Raw genomic sequence first — 15420 nt, 5'->3', positions numbered from 1 at the left:
ACAAGTTCCACCAAGCTGTACTTTTTCTCTTTCAGCACATTCAGCTCTCTGAAAGTGAATGGAAATATGAACTGTATGTCCTGGTTGGCTTCGTCTTCAGCCCAGTCCAGAGTGAACTTCTGTGTTAAGACTGTTTTCCCAATGCCAGCCACTCCCTTTGTCATCACTGTTCTGATTGGTCCATCTTCTTGTCTGATGGTTGTTTCTGGTCTGTCTGGTTTCCTGGATGCTGTTTCAATCTGTCTGACCTCATGTTCATCACTGACCTCTGCAGTCCCTCCCTCTGTGATGTAGAGCTCTGTGTAGATCTGGTTCAGAGGAGTCTGGTTTCCTGCTTCAGCAATCCCCTCAAACACACACTGGAACTTCTTCTTCAGGTTAGATTTAAGTTTAGGCTGACAGTCTGCAGCAAGATGTTCTAAATGAAAACACAACAAAAGAGATCCATAATCGATGTATAAAGTAGATATGACAATACAAGTCAATGACATATTTCCCTCCATCTCATGAGACATCAGTAAATGTCCTGTTTATCCAGCAGGTTAAATCTTTAGAGAAATCCTCTTACTGCTCTGCAGACTGTCAGCCAGCTCGTCCTGCTTCATTTTCCTCAAGAAGCACAGTGTGGTCTTCAGTAACAACACTTCCTCATCCTCCCGCTGACTCTCCAAGCATTGGTTTTTTGAACTCAGAACCTTCTTGAACTTCTTCAGTTCTTTATCCATCAAGGTTTTCATTTTCTCCTCCAGCAGCTGAAACATAATATTATATGAACTACAATCAAATTACAAATCGTGAATCCAAACATCAGATCCATGTTGGACAGACTGACAGTCCACTGGTCTGTTGTTCAGCATGGAGACTATTTCAAACAGAACAGATATAAAGTAGTTGTTGTACATGTACAGACCATAAATACGGAGTCCAGATGTGTTTGATGCTGCTGGACAGACTGACCAATGGGAACCTCTGAACTCTCCTGGTCGTCTCTGTGTGGACAGACATAATGTGAGCTAATTCTTCATGATTTCTCCACAGAGACAAACAATGTAAAGGTTCTTCAGCTAAAGTGTTGGTTACAAAATTGAATTAGACTTAACCCTTTATCTCCTGCTTTCTTACAGTGTAGACGCTTTGCCGTTTGCTCATGCCTCAGCGATATTCTTGTTTTTTTCTGCTAGAAATTATGAGCAGCGGCTCTGGATACTCATAATTTATTGGGATGGTAATTTACTCAGATGATGTAGCCTCTTGCCATAATTTCAACACCTTTGTGATGTCCTCATTACTATGAGAGTGCAAGCCTGTACTCCAGTGACCAAAAACCAAAAACGTACTTTGCTAAAGTAATTAGCAGCAAGATACCCCCTTCTTGATGGACGACTTCTAAAGAAAATGTTAGAAAACCGAAATGAAGAAGTGAACATGGAAGCGAAAGGACTATTTGGGAATGACACTACTTTACAATGGACTCAAAACAGCAGAGAAGGCAAGCTAAAACATGGCTAATTAGCAGAGGTGGGTAGTAACGAATTACATGTACTCTGTTTCATGTGCAAGTAACTTTTTTGAGTAAATTGTACTTGTCAAAGTAGTTTTAAAGCCCCCTACTCAACATACTCTTACTTGAATAGATTTTTTTTTAAAAATCATTAATTTTACTCTGCTACATTGGGATACATTCATCGTGCTACTTTGTTACTTATTTTTTTTATTTATTGCAGTCTGCATACACATGACTCAGGTGAGAGCAGAATAAAGTCTGAAACTACAGACGCGTTGGTGGATGTCGGTTATGAAGTCAGTAGGCTACACCGTGCTGACACTTACCTGACAGAGAGTAGTGTTTGTTGTGTTAATGCTTAATGTTTAAATCTCCACCTGCTCCATCTGCTACATAATTTAACTGCATGGCCTCAGATCTTTTTATCTCAGAACTTTTCTCTTCTCTTAAGTTTCTTCCCCCAGATGTTGAAAACTTATTAAGACACATCACTAGTGAGCAATTACTATAGGCCCATATCAGACCTCCTGTTTTTAAGTAAAACCAATGAAAAGGCTGGTTTTTAACAGCTGAACAGCTTGTTGGCACTAAACAACTGCTTCAATGTCTTTCAGGCAGGATTCTGTCTGATTAAACATATTATGAGACCAACTGGATAACTGGGTGGGACGTTCTGCCACACTACTGAACTGGTTTGACTACGTTCTGTCTATAGGTAATAATTACACATCTGTGCTGACAAACATTCCCAAGGCTGCTTAACGTTTACCTGCTTACACTGACATAGATTATGAAAAACAACATAAGTTTCCATAATTATGCAGACAACACACATATTTACATAATCATATCAACAGGAGACTATAATCCCATACTAGTACTGAGCATGTGCAATTGAACATATGAACGATTGGATGTGCCTGAATTTCCTTCAGTTAAACAAAGATAACACTGAAGGCATTGTTTGAGCCAAGGAAGAAAGAATAAAAGTCAGACAAGTCGATCACATCACTTCAGTACTGAGGTCTATAAACTGGCTTCCTGTCTGTCAGAGAATTGATTTTAATATCAATGGTATAAATCACTGAATGGTTTAGGGCCAAAATACATGTCTGATCTTATAGAACCAGAACAAACATCTCTGCACTACATTTTACAGGCAAAGGATCAGTGGTTTGTCAATAGACAAGAGTCAGAACGTTGTGTTCAGAGAAAATGTTAAACTAGCAGCTTCAGATGTGAGAATAAAAATGTATGTGAAGAAGAACAATCCTGAAAATAAACACAGGTTCAATAAAACGTCTCTGGTTAAAACATGAATCAGTAATATTGTAATGTTATTAACAGCTGACCTCTTTGCAGCAGAGGGTTGTTGTCCTTCAAAATTAATGGATCGTTCAGGTGACCTATGTCTCTTGAAGGAGATTGGTATCCTGTTAGACCAAGGGGACCTAGACCGCCAGGGATGGAAATTCACTGTTTAGTCTTCAGACTCAGAAGCTGCTGCAGAAACTAGCAGCTATCAACAAGAAAAGGATCAAAGTTCAATAAAACATAAAGCTGAATGATTTCAGTCTGAGTATCATCAGTTCACTGTTCCATAAGATTTTGGACCAAACCAAACCAGGACTGAATGTAGTGATTTCTAAGCAGATTTCACTGTTAACAGATAAGAAACTTAACTGTGTTCAAACTAAAAAGGATTGATTTAAGATTTAATGAGGACAAACATCAGCAGTGAGCAACATGAGACATGAACATTTAGCTCTGATTGGCCAACACTGTTTAATACTGACAGATACTCACCGTCTGTCAGATCCACGTCCTCTTTCAATACATTTGCCAGCATCCTTGATGGACACACCACCAGGTCCAGGTCCAGGTCCAGGTCCAGCAGAGTCGACTCCCTTTCTGTCAGTCATGACTCAGTCAAACCTGAACACACAAGTTTCAGATTCAGTGTGATTTACACTTCCCATATATCTGTGCATAAATTAAAACCTAAATTTCAAACAACTACGGAAGAGGATTAGGGCCACGTGAATATCTTTTAAGTTCTGAGATTAAAGGTTCAGTGTGTCATATTTCTGAGGATTCATTGACAGAAATGCAATCTAATATTTATAACTATGTTTTCAGTGGTGTATAAAGACCTTACATAATGACCCGTTATGTTTGATTACCTTAGAATGAGACATTTATATCTACATAACCGCGGGCACCCCCTTTCGATGGAGGTCGCTGTATTGTGTTGTCATGTTTCTACCATAGCCGACAACGGACAAACAGGCTAAAGAGTTTCATCATCACAACGTTCTTCTTTTGCTTAATAATAATAATAGTAATAATAATAATAATAAACAGTCTCTGAGTAGTGTTCTGGTTTATTAGAAGTAAGAAGAGAACTGACATTTCGACAAATGAACGATCACAGGTTACATTCGTGAGAATCAGCTGATCACTAATTGGCAATAAAACGTAGCTTCCAGCATCAAAGCTCAGATCAGCAGCTAAACTTTTACTGGGCTGGTAGAAAAAATATGTAGTTGGATTGTAACTTCATGTAGTTCTTCTCCAGCCTCTGTTATGGCTTTATTAAGTGGACAGAAATGTGCAGTTACCTTCGTGAGACAATCAGCTGATGAATATTATTAGCAACAAAACGGTAACAGCAGAGAAGTTCAGATCAGCAGCTAAACTTCACATCTTACTGCCCTGGTGGAAAACATGTATTTATTTTACTGCTAATGGTGACACATAACAAGACCTTGTGCCTACCAAGTGACCAATAATGAATACTTTCAGAATTTGCATTTTTTTTTTAAAAAGGTCTTTTTTTGGATATTGCTTCCCACTGTGCACACAAAAGTGTACTTTGTACTTTCACATGTTAAATGCTCATTAAAAATGTTGCACCGTTTTACCACAAGCTGAAATTATGGCCGTCAGTACTACTTTGTGTTTCTGTTGTATTGCTGATTGCTTATCTAATTAATTAAACAAAGTGAGAGGAGCCTTGTAAACGTCATGTATTATGTGGTTTATAATGGGCTGTGGTGCAGAAGCAGGGAGGCTTACATTGTCCTGGTATCTGTCAGTCATCATACTGGATGAACTAGATGTGATAGTGTTTGAGATGTTCTTCATTTTCTTTGGTATGCTAGTCCAGATTTGCCAACCCTCCCAAGATGTAAAATAATGTATTACAGGTATGAGACATCATGTAGCACTTCATTTCTTCATGTAGCTGTTGTTTATTAATGAACAAATAATAATATAAAAAAAAAAAAATGATATATGGTTATACTGAATAATCAAGTAAATATAATTTCTTAATATATCTATCTAAAGAAACCTCATTTCTTGACTGGTAATCTCTTCTCTGGTGTTGTGACATCTTTTATCCTGTCTTAGGCACCGTAGCTATACAACTCGCTTGGATAGGGGAGGGAGGGTACAATTCTTAACTTGCACCACTAGATGCCACTAAAACGTCCACACTGAACCTTTAAAGTCAGAATTCTTTTGAAAAGTTTAACAGGAAAAGTTGGTGTACTGTTGTGTCTGATTTTAAAGTGTCAAACAAAGCAACTTACAGTTTCTTCAAAGCTTGATGAAGAAGACTCAACCCAACTTTGTTAGGTAGGATTGTTCAAAATGATAATTTTGCACAAAACAGAGGACTCAAGCTGTAGAGCTATGTGAAGCTAAACTTGAGATTTAGCCAATGTTAACACACGTCAGTTTGGGCAAGTTGTCTTAACAACTTTGAGGCAAGTCGTCAGATGTGACAACTTGCCCAACTACAAATAGACTCAGAGAACATGCTCAAAAAACAGAATCAAACTGTGTAATTACTTCTGACACCAGTATTAAAATGGTACTGTAAATAGATTATACAGTGTAGTTTACAGCAGCAGGCAAATCTCTGGACTACACAAGACTGAATTCATGACATGAAGTAGAGTGAGTGTGCGTGTGGGAATGTATGGTCTCATACTGTAGGCATGTAGTGTGTTAGTAGACAAACACACACACGCCCGCACTACTTAATGTAGTCAGTAACTTAGTTAGGCAACATGGAAGGTAGACCAATTATGTAATTTATTTGTAATTGTAATGAGGAAATGTGTTTTTAAAGGAAGGAAGGAACAAATTGTTAGAAATTATCAACAGTATTCCAAAGGAGATGTGGATAAAATGTGTGAAATACAACAAATGGGCCCATGACGTTTGCACCTCAGGACAGGTAATTTATGTGTGCCGGAACTGTGACTCTGAATATGTACGTCGTATAAAAATGCACATTAGTTGCATCAGTGTGTTTAAACACCACATCTGTTTTTTTAAGAAGTTAAAGGAGACCTATTGTACTATATTGTAGTTGTGTATGATTTAAAGTCCAAAAAAATATTTTCTTTCTTATACTGGTCCTTCACGCAGATATGAGAAGCATAATATGTCCCCTTCAAACATTTAAGCAAGTTATCTGTATCATTCCATTCAGTTACCATCAATCTATTTCCACTCCAGAGAACGTACGATTTCAAAGTAAAGTGGCCGTGCCACTTAATATGTTCTCTGCCAGCATTTTAGTTTTGATTAAGAAGGGCTAATTTTCCAGATTCTCTATTCATGATTGTTTTTATATTTAGTTCTGGTTTAAATTGAAATCAATATTTAAAATTGAGTAGTTTAGAAAGAATCCAGTGTGACAACTTACCTGCCGATGGGGCAAATTGTCACAAGTGCACACTCTCTATCCAACAGTCTACAACTACAAGGTAGGAAGGTTCAAATGTCTTCATCAACGATAACCTTAAAAAGCACAACGCCGAAATAGCCAGAAAAAGCATGCTACTAAAAGAAACAGATAAATTCAAAAACACACAAAATGTAAAATATTCATTCAACTAAATGGATAACTCGAAGAGGCTAAAGTACTTATCAGATGTATGGGGGAACTGGATAAGTATCAGCGATGAACGGGAATTGGACTGTAAGGTAACAAGTAACTACACACAACTGTGTCACACGTTTAAAGAACTCATTAATTTACACCTTGAACTTTCTGCCATGCTACTAAAGTGGTTTGAGGACATAGTTTCTATATGAAATTACCATAATTACACATCTGAGCTGACAAACATTCCCTGTGGAGTTGCTCAAGGCTGTTTAACATCTACATGCTTTCACTGGCTCAGATTATGAAAAACAACTAAATATGTTACCATAATTATGCAGATGACACACTGATTTACATATTTACATTTAACATCAACAGGAGACTACAATCCAATACTAGTAACTGCATTTATAGAATCATTATATTTTAAGTTTCCTTCAGTATCACAGTAATCCAGTAGTAGTGTCATCATGGGTACGCTGCTAACAGCTGATTCAGCTCCTTTTAATAGAGACAGTGTGAACAAATTTTGGTTTAAGTTGTAGCCGAAAGCTAACTCACTGAATCCATGACAACATTATTGCTGTACTTCCTGTTTACATCCCGCAAAGCATTATGGGATCTTAGATCATGATTATCCCCCAAAAAGTAAATCAAAGAATAATAACAGGAGTCAAAGATTAATTAACTTGAACATTTTTCATGAATATATTTTTGACATTAAGACTCAGAACCTGGTCCTGAGACACTGACTCTCCTCTGTCCAAGTCATCTACACAGATTTGTGTTGAGAACCTGTGGCCATAAATTAGACAGCAAGAAACCAACCATAGAGCAACTTACATGTTTCTTCAAAGCGTCCAAACTGTTGATGAAGAAGACTCTCACTCAACACCTGCAGAGAAAATGATTGACGCAGGTGAGCTGTTTTTCTGGAATGAGTTGAAGCTGCACCTGAACTGGCAGCAAGCCAGAAGGGAGGGAAGGGGATCAGGTTCTTGTGTTGTTTAATTGCAGTTAAAACAGGTCTTAGGTGCATGTGGAGCAGAACGGTTACTGTATTACTGCATTAAATTCTCCTAACACTGCATGTGCTTTCTAAAAGTCTAAAAATAGCCCTGTACCCTCATCACCTGAACTCCTCTGCTACATCTGGGGGTAAAATAAAGTTCCTGGGACTTAATTTAGGCCCTGGGTGGACCTGATCTTGTGTTACTCTGCCACTGAGAGTACACTTTGGATGGTTCGGTGGAGAACATCCGGTTTATTCTCCTGGCTTCTGCTTCTCCCTTGTATCTCTTTAGTCGTGTTACCTTGATCTTGACCTCTAGCCTTCTCCTTGGGGGTTAATGCTTTTTGTGGCTTCACATCTTCTAGCAGACTTTCAGAGGGTACTTTGTCACTTAGCCTTAGCAATCTTGGTCGTTGTACTTGGGGGTCCAGCTTGGTTATGATCTTCAATCGTCGGTCAGTCGCCCTTATGTTGAGTGATTCTGTGCCGTAAGGGCATGTTGTTATTGAGGCTTGGGACCCAGTCTCTGAGTGTGGGGATGATAATGATAACATCTCCCCGCTGACCTGTCGTCTTGGCTCCCCCTTGCCGTAGAAAATTTGTTGTACTTCGTCAATCTCTAGTTGTGATAGCAGTTGCCGTTTGCGGATGTTAGAACACTGAGCTAAGAGTTGTTTCTCTGTCAGTGTTGATGATGGGTTTCGAAACATCCATATATCCCACAGTCTCTGCATATAACCCCTCTCACCGGGATTGCTTGTATAGTAGCAGCATTGACCATAATGACCATTGCAAGAGCCCAAGGATTATGCAGTGTAGTAAACGATTAACGCTGTTCAGTTACCATTACACAGAAAAAAATAGACCAAAGCGGTCTGTTTTCTGGAGGCTGTGGTCCTGGACCCGTCATGCTGAAGTCTGAGGTCCTTTTCTATCCCAAGATTGTACAAAGGAAGAGGGTGAAAATGGTCGATGGGATTCCCATTTTGATCCACAAACAACAATGCGTTAAGGCTCTTTGTTCGCATCCGGTTCCTGGTTTTGCAGTCAGTGTCATTACACGCAGAGAGCCCCTCTCACTCTGCAGGAGTCGAGAGAACAGTGTTGCTCGGTTTTACCCTGATGGTCCTGGCACTGTAATGTCCAGTCTCTGAACTCACTGACAGCTTCTTTGGAGGACTCTCCGAGGAGTATAGCAAACTTTCCCACATCACACTCTCCAAGCAGAACGAGCTCTGTCCTCTCTTTGGCCCAACAGGGCTGATCCAGTGGATTTGAAATAGCAACCATCGAGAAGAAGGTCTGATGAGATTATCAATGATGGACTCGTAGAATTGTGACTTGTTTATTTTAGGGTGAGTTTCTGTGAGTTCAGTCCCTTTGAACTGGCCACTGGTGATGCCCTCTCTGACCTTCAGCTCAGTCCTTCATGGCAGAGACCACGTTCATCGTTTGGGGTCTGTGTCAGATTGACACATCTTTGTCACTAAGTCAGCGAGGAATCCAGTGGATGTCTGATGCCTGCGTAAACCAGTGTTGGAACTAATACTGCTAATACTTAGAAGTCCTTTAGTACAGCTTTGAACAAAACAAACATTGTCCACATCTCCATTCCCAGTCACATCGTACCTCACATAAATAATCATGCATGAGCGTCCATGAGTTGTGCTTTCATCTAGCGTTATGCTAATGTGGGAATCAAGTGATTTGAGGAAATAAATTTCTTTTTCATCTCTTGTGCAATGTGCTCTACAGTCTGGACACGTGAATGATCGGATCTGTGAGCAGGGCCGACTGGCGCGCCATTCAGCTCAGTAAGTTTAAAAGTGGGATTTCATTTTGTATAAGGCATCCTTTCTTTAGCGACAGTATAGGCTGCCCTGAACGAACTAGCTCTCTCCACACTGGAGTTGAGTTCAAGTTCAAGGAGTCTTTATTATCCCAGGGGGGCAATTTGTTTTGCAGCAGCATGTGACATAAATAACACACAGATTATACAAAACAACAACCATACATCAGTATAGACAAAATACATACTACACAGCAGTCCACAACTCACATTGACTTATTAAAAAAGCCTATAGCAGCAGGGACAAAAGAGTTTTTGTGTCAGTTTGTCCTGCATTTAGACGGACTGAATCTGCGGCCAGATGGCAACAAAATGAAGCAGCTGTTCAGAGGGTGACTTGGGTCGGCCAGGACTGATTGTGCATTCATATTCATATACAGAATTTAAGTCAGTCAGAGGGTTGTGGGAAATTTTGCCACACACCTTAACTATTGCAGCCTGTTCTTGTTTTTAAGCGTGAGAGACCCAAACCAGCTCACAAAGGCAAAAGAAAGAATAGATTAAATAAGACAACAATAAAACATCCTCATAAAAGTCTTATCGACATTAGACAACGACAACGTGTGTTGTGGTGGTAACACAGGCAGCTACATCAGGTCCAGCAGCAGGGCTAGCATCCTCCATAGCAGCTGAGATTGGCTTGTAGATCCCGCTGGAAATGGCAGCATAGTAACTCACCTAGTCTAAAACTACAGCTTTCTAATCAACACAAGATAATGTTGGCGATTAGTGGCTTCTTCCAACCTGCATTACAGTTAGACCAACACTGTACTGCACCTGTAGAGGCTGCCTGGTGGAGAAATGCAGCCATCCTGTCATCATGACGTCATGTGGTGTCATAATGACGTCACGTGGTGGCAGTTTGTTTGGAAAACATGTTTTAGCCTGCTATCTTCAATAAAAACTACATTATTTGTGAGCGCCACAGATGCTGATTTTAGACCCTCCTACTGGCTCCCAGGTAACTCGAGCCCTGTATATTGCGGCTGAATGTCGATAAAGGAAAAACAGCCGCAGTAGGCTAAACACAGTAGAAAAACTGATGACGTGCACACAGTGATAGTTCAGCACATTTCCGTCACACCGTTTAACCCATTTACTTTCACAGCACAAGGGTTCCACTTAGCAGCCGTTTCCATACATCCATGCAGAGAAAACACAACGGCACCAGACAACACAAATGCTCCACTGTAGATAAACAATGAGGTCAACAGAGAATTTCACTCCCGAGATCACCCAAACTCCCAAGTGCCAATACGAGTGAAGAGCATGGATAGACAACAAACTCTGTGGCTCCTACCCTGAATATTCACTACTTTCACTTTCCCCTCACTTAATCTGTTAAACTTGATCCAGTCTGCTTTTTACATAAACATCAGATTATTTGATTCCAGTAAATCAATAATCCAACAACATGTAAATTTCTCTTCAAACACATGAGTTCTCCAAACTTTCTAATGAAATAAGAAGTGAACAAATACTACAAACATTAGACAGCAAGAAACAAACCTTAAGGAGACTGAAGACAAACTTGTTGTTAAATTATCAAACAAAGCAACTTACAGTTTCCTCAAAGCGTCCAAAGTGTTGATGACGGCAGCAGAGAAAAAAGCTTCAACACAGGTGAGCTGTTTCCTGGAATCACTCAGAGCTGCACCTGTAATGGCGGCAGGCAGGAGGGGCTGGAACAGGATCAGGTTACTTTCTTGTTTGGTTGAAGTTAACAAACAGGTTTTAGGTGCAGGTGTCATGATGTTTGAACATCATGACACCTGCACCTGACATGACACCTGTTTGAACAGGACTTTGAAGTCCTGTTCAAACAGGTGTGAACAAACTTCATTCTTGAAATAACGTCCTGCTCCTTTCTGTTTTTGCTTCCTCTTGATTTCTCCAACTGCTGGTTTCAGCCCATATTATCTCTATCCAACTCTTCCTGACATTTCATCTTCATTTCTGATTTGATTATTCTTTTAACCTCAGCCTTGCTATATTTTATGACTCTACTTCTTCTCTTGTTCTTGTTGCTCCTTTTGCTTATTTATCTGCCAGCTGATCTCCATCCATGATGAGGACATCTGATGGTGCACCTCTTCGCAGGGAAGGGAAAAGAAGGGGAGAAGCCAACCAGACCAAGAGACGTCCAGCAGGGTGAAGATGCTTCCTAAGCTCTCTGCAGCTCTCTGGCCACCATGCTGGATATAGCTGTCACCAATGATCCACACTGCAACTATGGGAGGAAAATAAATGATGTAGTAAATTCTTCTATGTCACATCTAAAGGAGAAAACATAACAAGGCAGCAACACTTGAAAATATCTAGATAACAGTCTATATTTCCAATATAACATCAGCAGTCTAAAGTCTATTACTGTGTATGCTGTGTGACCATAAACTCAGTTTCCACAGTCACAAAAAACTAGTTTAGCTGGATATCATGTACTATGGCCCTCATTTATGAAAAGTGTGTACACCAAATTTCCAGCGTACACCCAAAACCACGGTGGCTTTGAGATTTATCAGTATGGATGTTTGCGTACGGCACGCTCAAATCCTACGCCTGCTCAGGAGGTGGTGTACATGTACACAAGTTTTGAGTTAGTGCGGAAATGCGCAGAAAAACAATTCCTAACACCACAAAATGCACTGACAAACTAAAAGATATATTATGACCCACTGTAACAGAAACAACTTTTGAAACATTAATTTTGGTGTTTATATTTGAGCAACACGGACTTTATACAGCCTACATAATGTTTGAGCAGTCAAAACATGCTTTGATTTGTATTTGGACTATTTTATCGTAGCTTTAGGTGCCTTTTATTTGGGTTTGCTTTTAATAAAATGTCTACCTTCAAATGAAAAGGTTATGAGCAAAGAATGTATGGTAAATAAATACTGCATACAAACAACGAAGAGCATAAGCTGATGGCTTGAAGCACTGAGACTGGCTGCCCAAATGGACACAGCCCCACACCTTTAGGTGAGGCTGGCACAGACATGTCGCGCACAAAGCCCTGCATTTATTATAAGACAAACTTTATATTATGACAGCAACAGCGAGCACCGACACCCCCGCTAAAGGCCCCGCGTCCCCGGACTCTGGTGCACGCTGATCCCGGTTCATGTGTGAGTCCTGGGTCAGTGCGTAAAGCCCAGTCCCGGAGGTGATGGAGCAGCTTTTTATCAGAGCAACATGCTTTCATTTGGAGCTTATTTGGGACTTAACTTTGATGGGCGTTTTAGCAGTGCTAAATCTATCTCTTGGAGCACCACAAGTAGCCAATTTATAATTCCAGGAACAGACAAAAACTTCTAGATTGCACGGAACGCGCTCCACAAACAGGTAAAATCTGTGTACATTATGTTAATATTTACTATACTTATACAGTATAGTCAACTAATACTATGATTCCTGTTAATATGCATTTATAGTAATAATAATAATAAAACGGCCCCAAGAGATTAATTTCATCATGTTTTGTGCGCGGTGTCTTCTGGGAAAAAACATATCTGGAAGTTCACTTGACCGTCCAGCTGTCACTCATCACCTACCGGAGCTTTCAACCATTCACATTTATTCATTTATTCAGTCGTTAGCAACGAAACACATCCTGTTTTTATTCTTCTCCTGATGTTTCAGAGAGTTAGAAGCTGGGGGTTATGGGACAGAAAACCAACACCGCTGAAATTTTACAAAATGTTGGAAAACTAATAAAAATAGAAAACAGTAGCCACACACATAACATGCAAGATTTATTGAAATGAAATAGCAGTGTGTAAATTCTCACGTGTCTCTTCAGAGCCGAGTTGCTGCCGAATCGTTGACCAGTCAGAGCAGCTAAAGGATTTGGTTTTCCAACTGATAAATTAGCACATTTAAAGCATTGCACATTTTTATTTTTACTTCTAATGTTTTACAAAACGTTTTACAAGGTATTCACATTATGAATCAACAGAAAAGTCATTAAAATACACTGTTAGAGTTTTAAAAACATTTTCTGATAATAAAAAAACATGTTCAAGCTGTGAGAATATTAAAACAAGTTTCCAGTAAAACATTAACTTGTTTTAAAAATCTTCTCCAAATGAATCTTTATCCTGAAACAAGACAGAAGAAGGTCGCAAACTTGATTTTAGAAAACAGACTGGAATGAGCTGGAAAGAGATGTTCTGCAGAGAAACCTGTTCGTTAATGAGGAGTTATCATCATCATCTACTTGTTTCTTCCAAATGACTTGATCACTAAAGGAATGTGTCCCAGAGCTGAAACGAGGCCGATGTTAACTGGAGAAAATGCTTTGTGAAGTTAATCTGAGGCTTCAGCAGTCTGAGTTAGACAAAGTGGGGTCTTCCAAACTTACAGTCTCTTTTCTACAAAACTCCCTTTTTATGATTCGACAGACCGGGTTTCCTTGCCGAGTCGGGGTTGAGGGATGTCGTCACTTGGGAAGTTGGTCACTGTAACAAACATCCACCAGTCCCGGGACAAAGATAACGAGTTGAAGAAAGATTACAGCAACTAACAACTCTCTACACATACATACAGCATCTGAGAAAAAAAAAAAAGAGTTACAACAAACTGCTGACGTTGGAGAATGTATTACAAAAAGACTGGACAAGAGTTTCTCCCACCTAGTTCAGTATTTAACATCTGGCCAAGAGCAAAGGGAGGATGATGGACTCTTAAAATAGCTCTGGATGTCTATGTCTTGAGAAACAGAGATCATCTCCCTTAAATGGACATTCAAGGAGAGGCGAGGAACAATCAAACACACAATCAAACAACTCCTCAGCTCCAACTTAAACACTACACATGTGGACAGACTAGTATCATACTAGTACAATAAAAAGAAAAGGTATAAAAACAACAAGTAATAACAGAAGTTATTTCATACTGTACAGGCAGGAAAACTCTGAACCTCTGCTTTGAAGGCAACAGTCCAATTGTGTGAAATCAAAGTTTGTCTAAAGTCTTGTGATTTGACCGAAAAAACACACAGATACAGCATCTCACAAAAGTGAGTGCACCCCTCACATTTTTGTAAATATTTGATTCTATCTTTTCATGTGACAACACTGAAGAAATGACACTTTGCTACAATGTAAAGTAGTGAGCGTACAGCTTGTGTAACAGTGTAAATCTGCTGTCCCCTCAAAAAAAAAACAAAAAAACAAAAAAATCACATTACAAACTAACATCCTGCAGTTGTTTTGCTGCTCACTGCGCGCACCGTTGGCCAATCAACAGTTGTAGTGACGTGACGAGTGGTTGTCAAATGTTATTCTCTGTGAAGTGAAACCATGCAGAGGTGAACTTAAACCTGCGTTCTCTGTAACGGACAGCAGGAGGCGACTCCACTGGTTGCAAAACAAAGTCCGGCTCCATTAGAAATAACGGTAAAATGTTTCTTCTTCTCAGCTGATTTATTCCCTCAGTAAACACTTTCCTGCACAGCGTGATGTTCATTTAGTAAATTATGGTCCCGTTTAGAGGAACAGAGACCAGGAAGCAGGGGAGGCTTTAGGGCGGGGCTACAAGGTAATTGACAAGTCGCTACCATGGTGACCTTTCAATCAGGATAGAGGCGACTCGTGTCTGCTGCTGTGTAAAAATCTTTTATTAAATGGCTGTCAGCCGGAGAGAGAGCACGTCATGTTTGAGTCTGTTAGGATGTTTTGTTTTAAAAAGTAAATTGTTTTGTTACCATTTTCATTTTTTATAATTTTAACTGTGATTACATTTTAGTTTAGTTTTTTTATATCCAGGATATATATATATATATATATAAAATAAATGATTCAACATGTCAACAAAGTAACATAACTTAAAAGTTGGTTGTAACACTGATAAATACATTTTGGAGGGAGGGACAGTAAGTTTCAAATCCACTGGCCCGGTGGGGCCAGTTGCAAAAAAGTTTAACGTTGATTTAACGTTGGTTTATCTAATTTACAGTTACTGGATAACTAAGAAAATTGAGAATCAGCATGTGTCACAGTTTTGAACTGATCAGTGTCTTGCCCTCAGTAGGAATCGGGTGAACAAGCTTCTCTAAAGCTTCATTTACTTCCGCTGCTCTCACCAGCACACTTGTGGTTTCTGAAATAATAGCGCCTAGAGAATCTTTTATCACAAATGCTGCAACT

The 15420-nt window shown here is 39.6% G+C and overlaps 2 protein-coding genes across 2 annotated transcripts in view; one reads left to right on the top strand and one right to left on the bottom strand.

Moving 5' to 3' along the window:
- Positions 1–15420, bottom strand: part of LOC119896748 (NLR family CARD domain-containing protein 3-like) — a 172154-nt gene that overhangs the window by 8355 nt on the left and 148379 nt on the right. The window lies entirely within an intron of this gene.
- LOC119916213 (NLR family CARD domain-containing protein 3-like) overlaps positions 1–15420 on the top strand; it is a 795320-nt gene that overhangs the window by 733787 nt on the left and 46113 nt on the right.

Source organism: Micropterus salmoides, unplaced genomic scaffold, assembly GCF_014851395.1.
Source record: "Micropterus salmoides isolate LMB-PRFRI ecotype aquatic unplaced genomic scaffold, ASM1485139v1 Ms_hic_scaffold_1, whole genome shotgun sequence".
Classification (NCBI taxonomy): Eukaryota; Metazoa; Chordata; class Actinopteri; order Centrarchiformes; family Centrarchidae; genus Micropterus; species Micropterus salmoides.
This window is presented reverse-complemented; position numbering and strand designations above follow the sequence as displayed.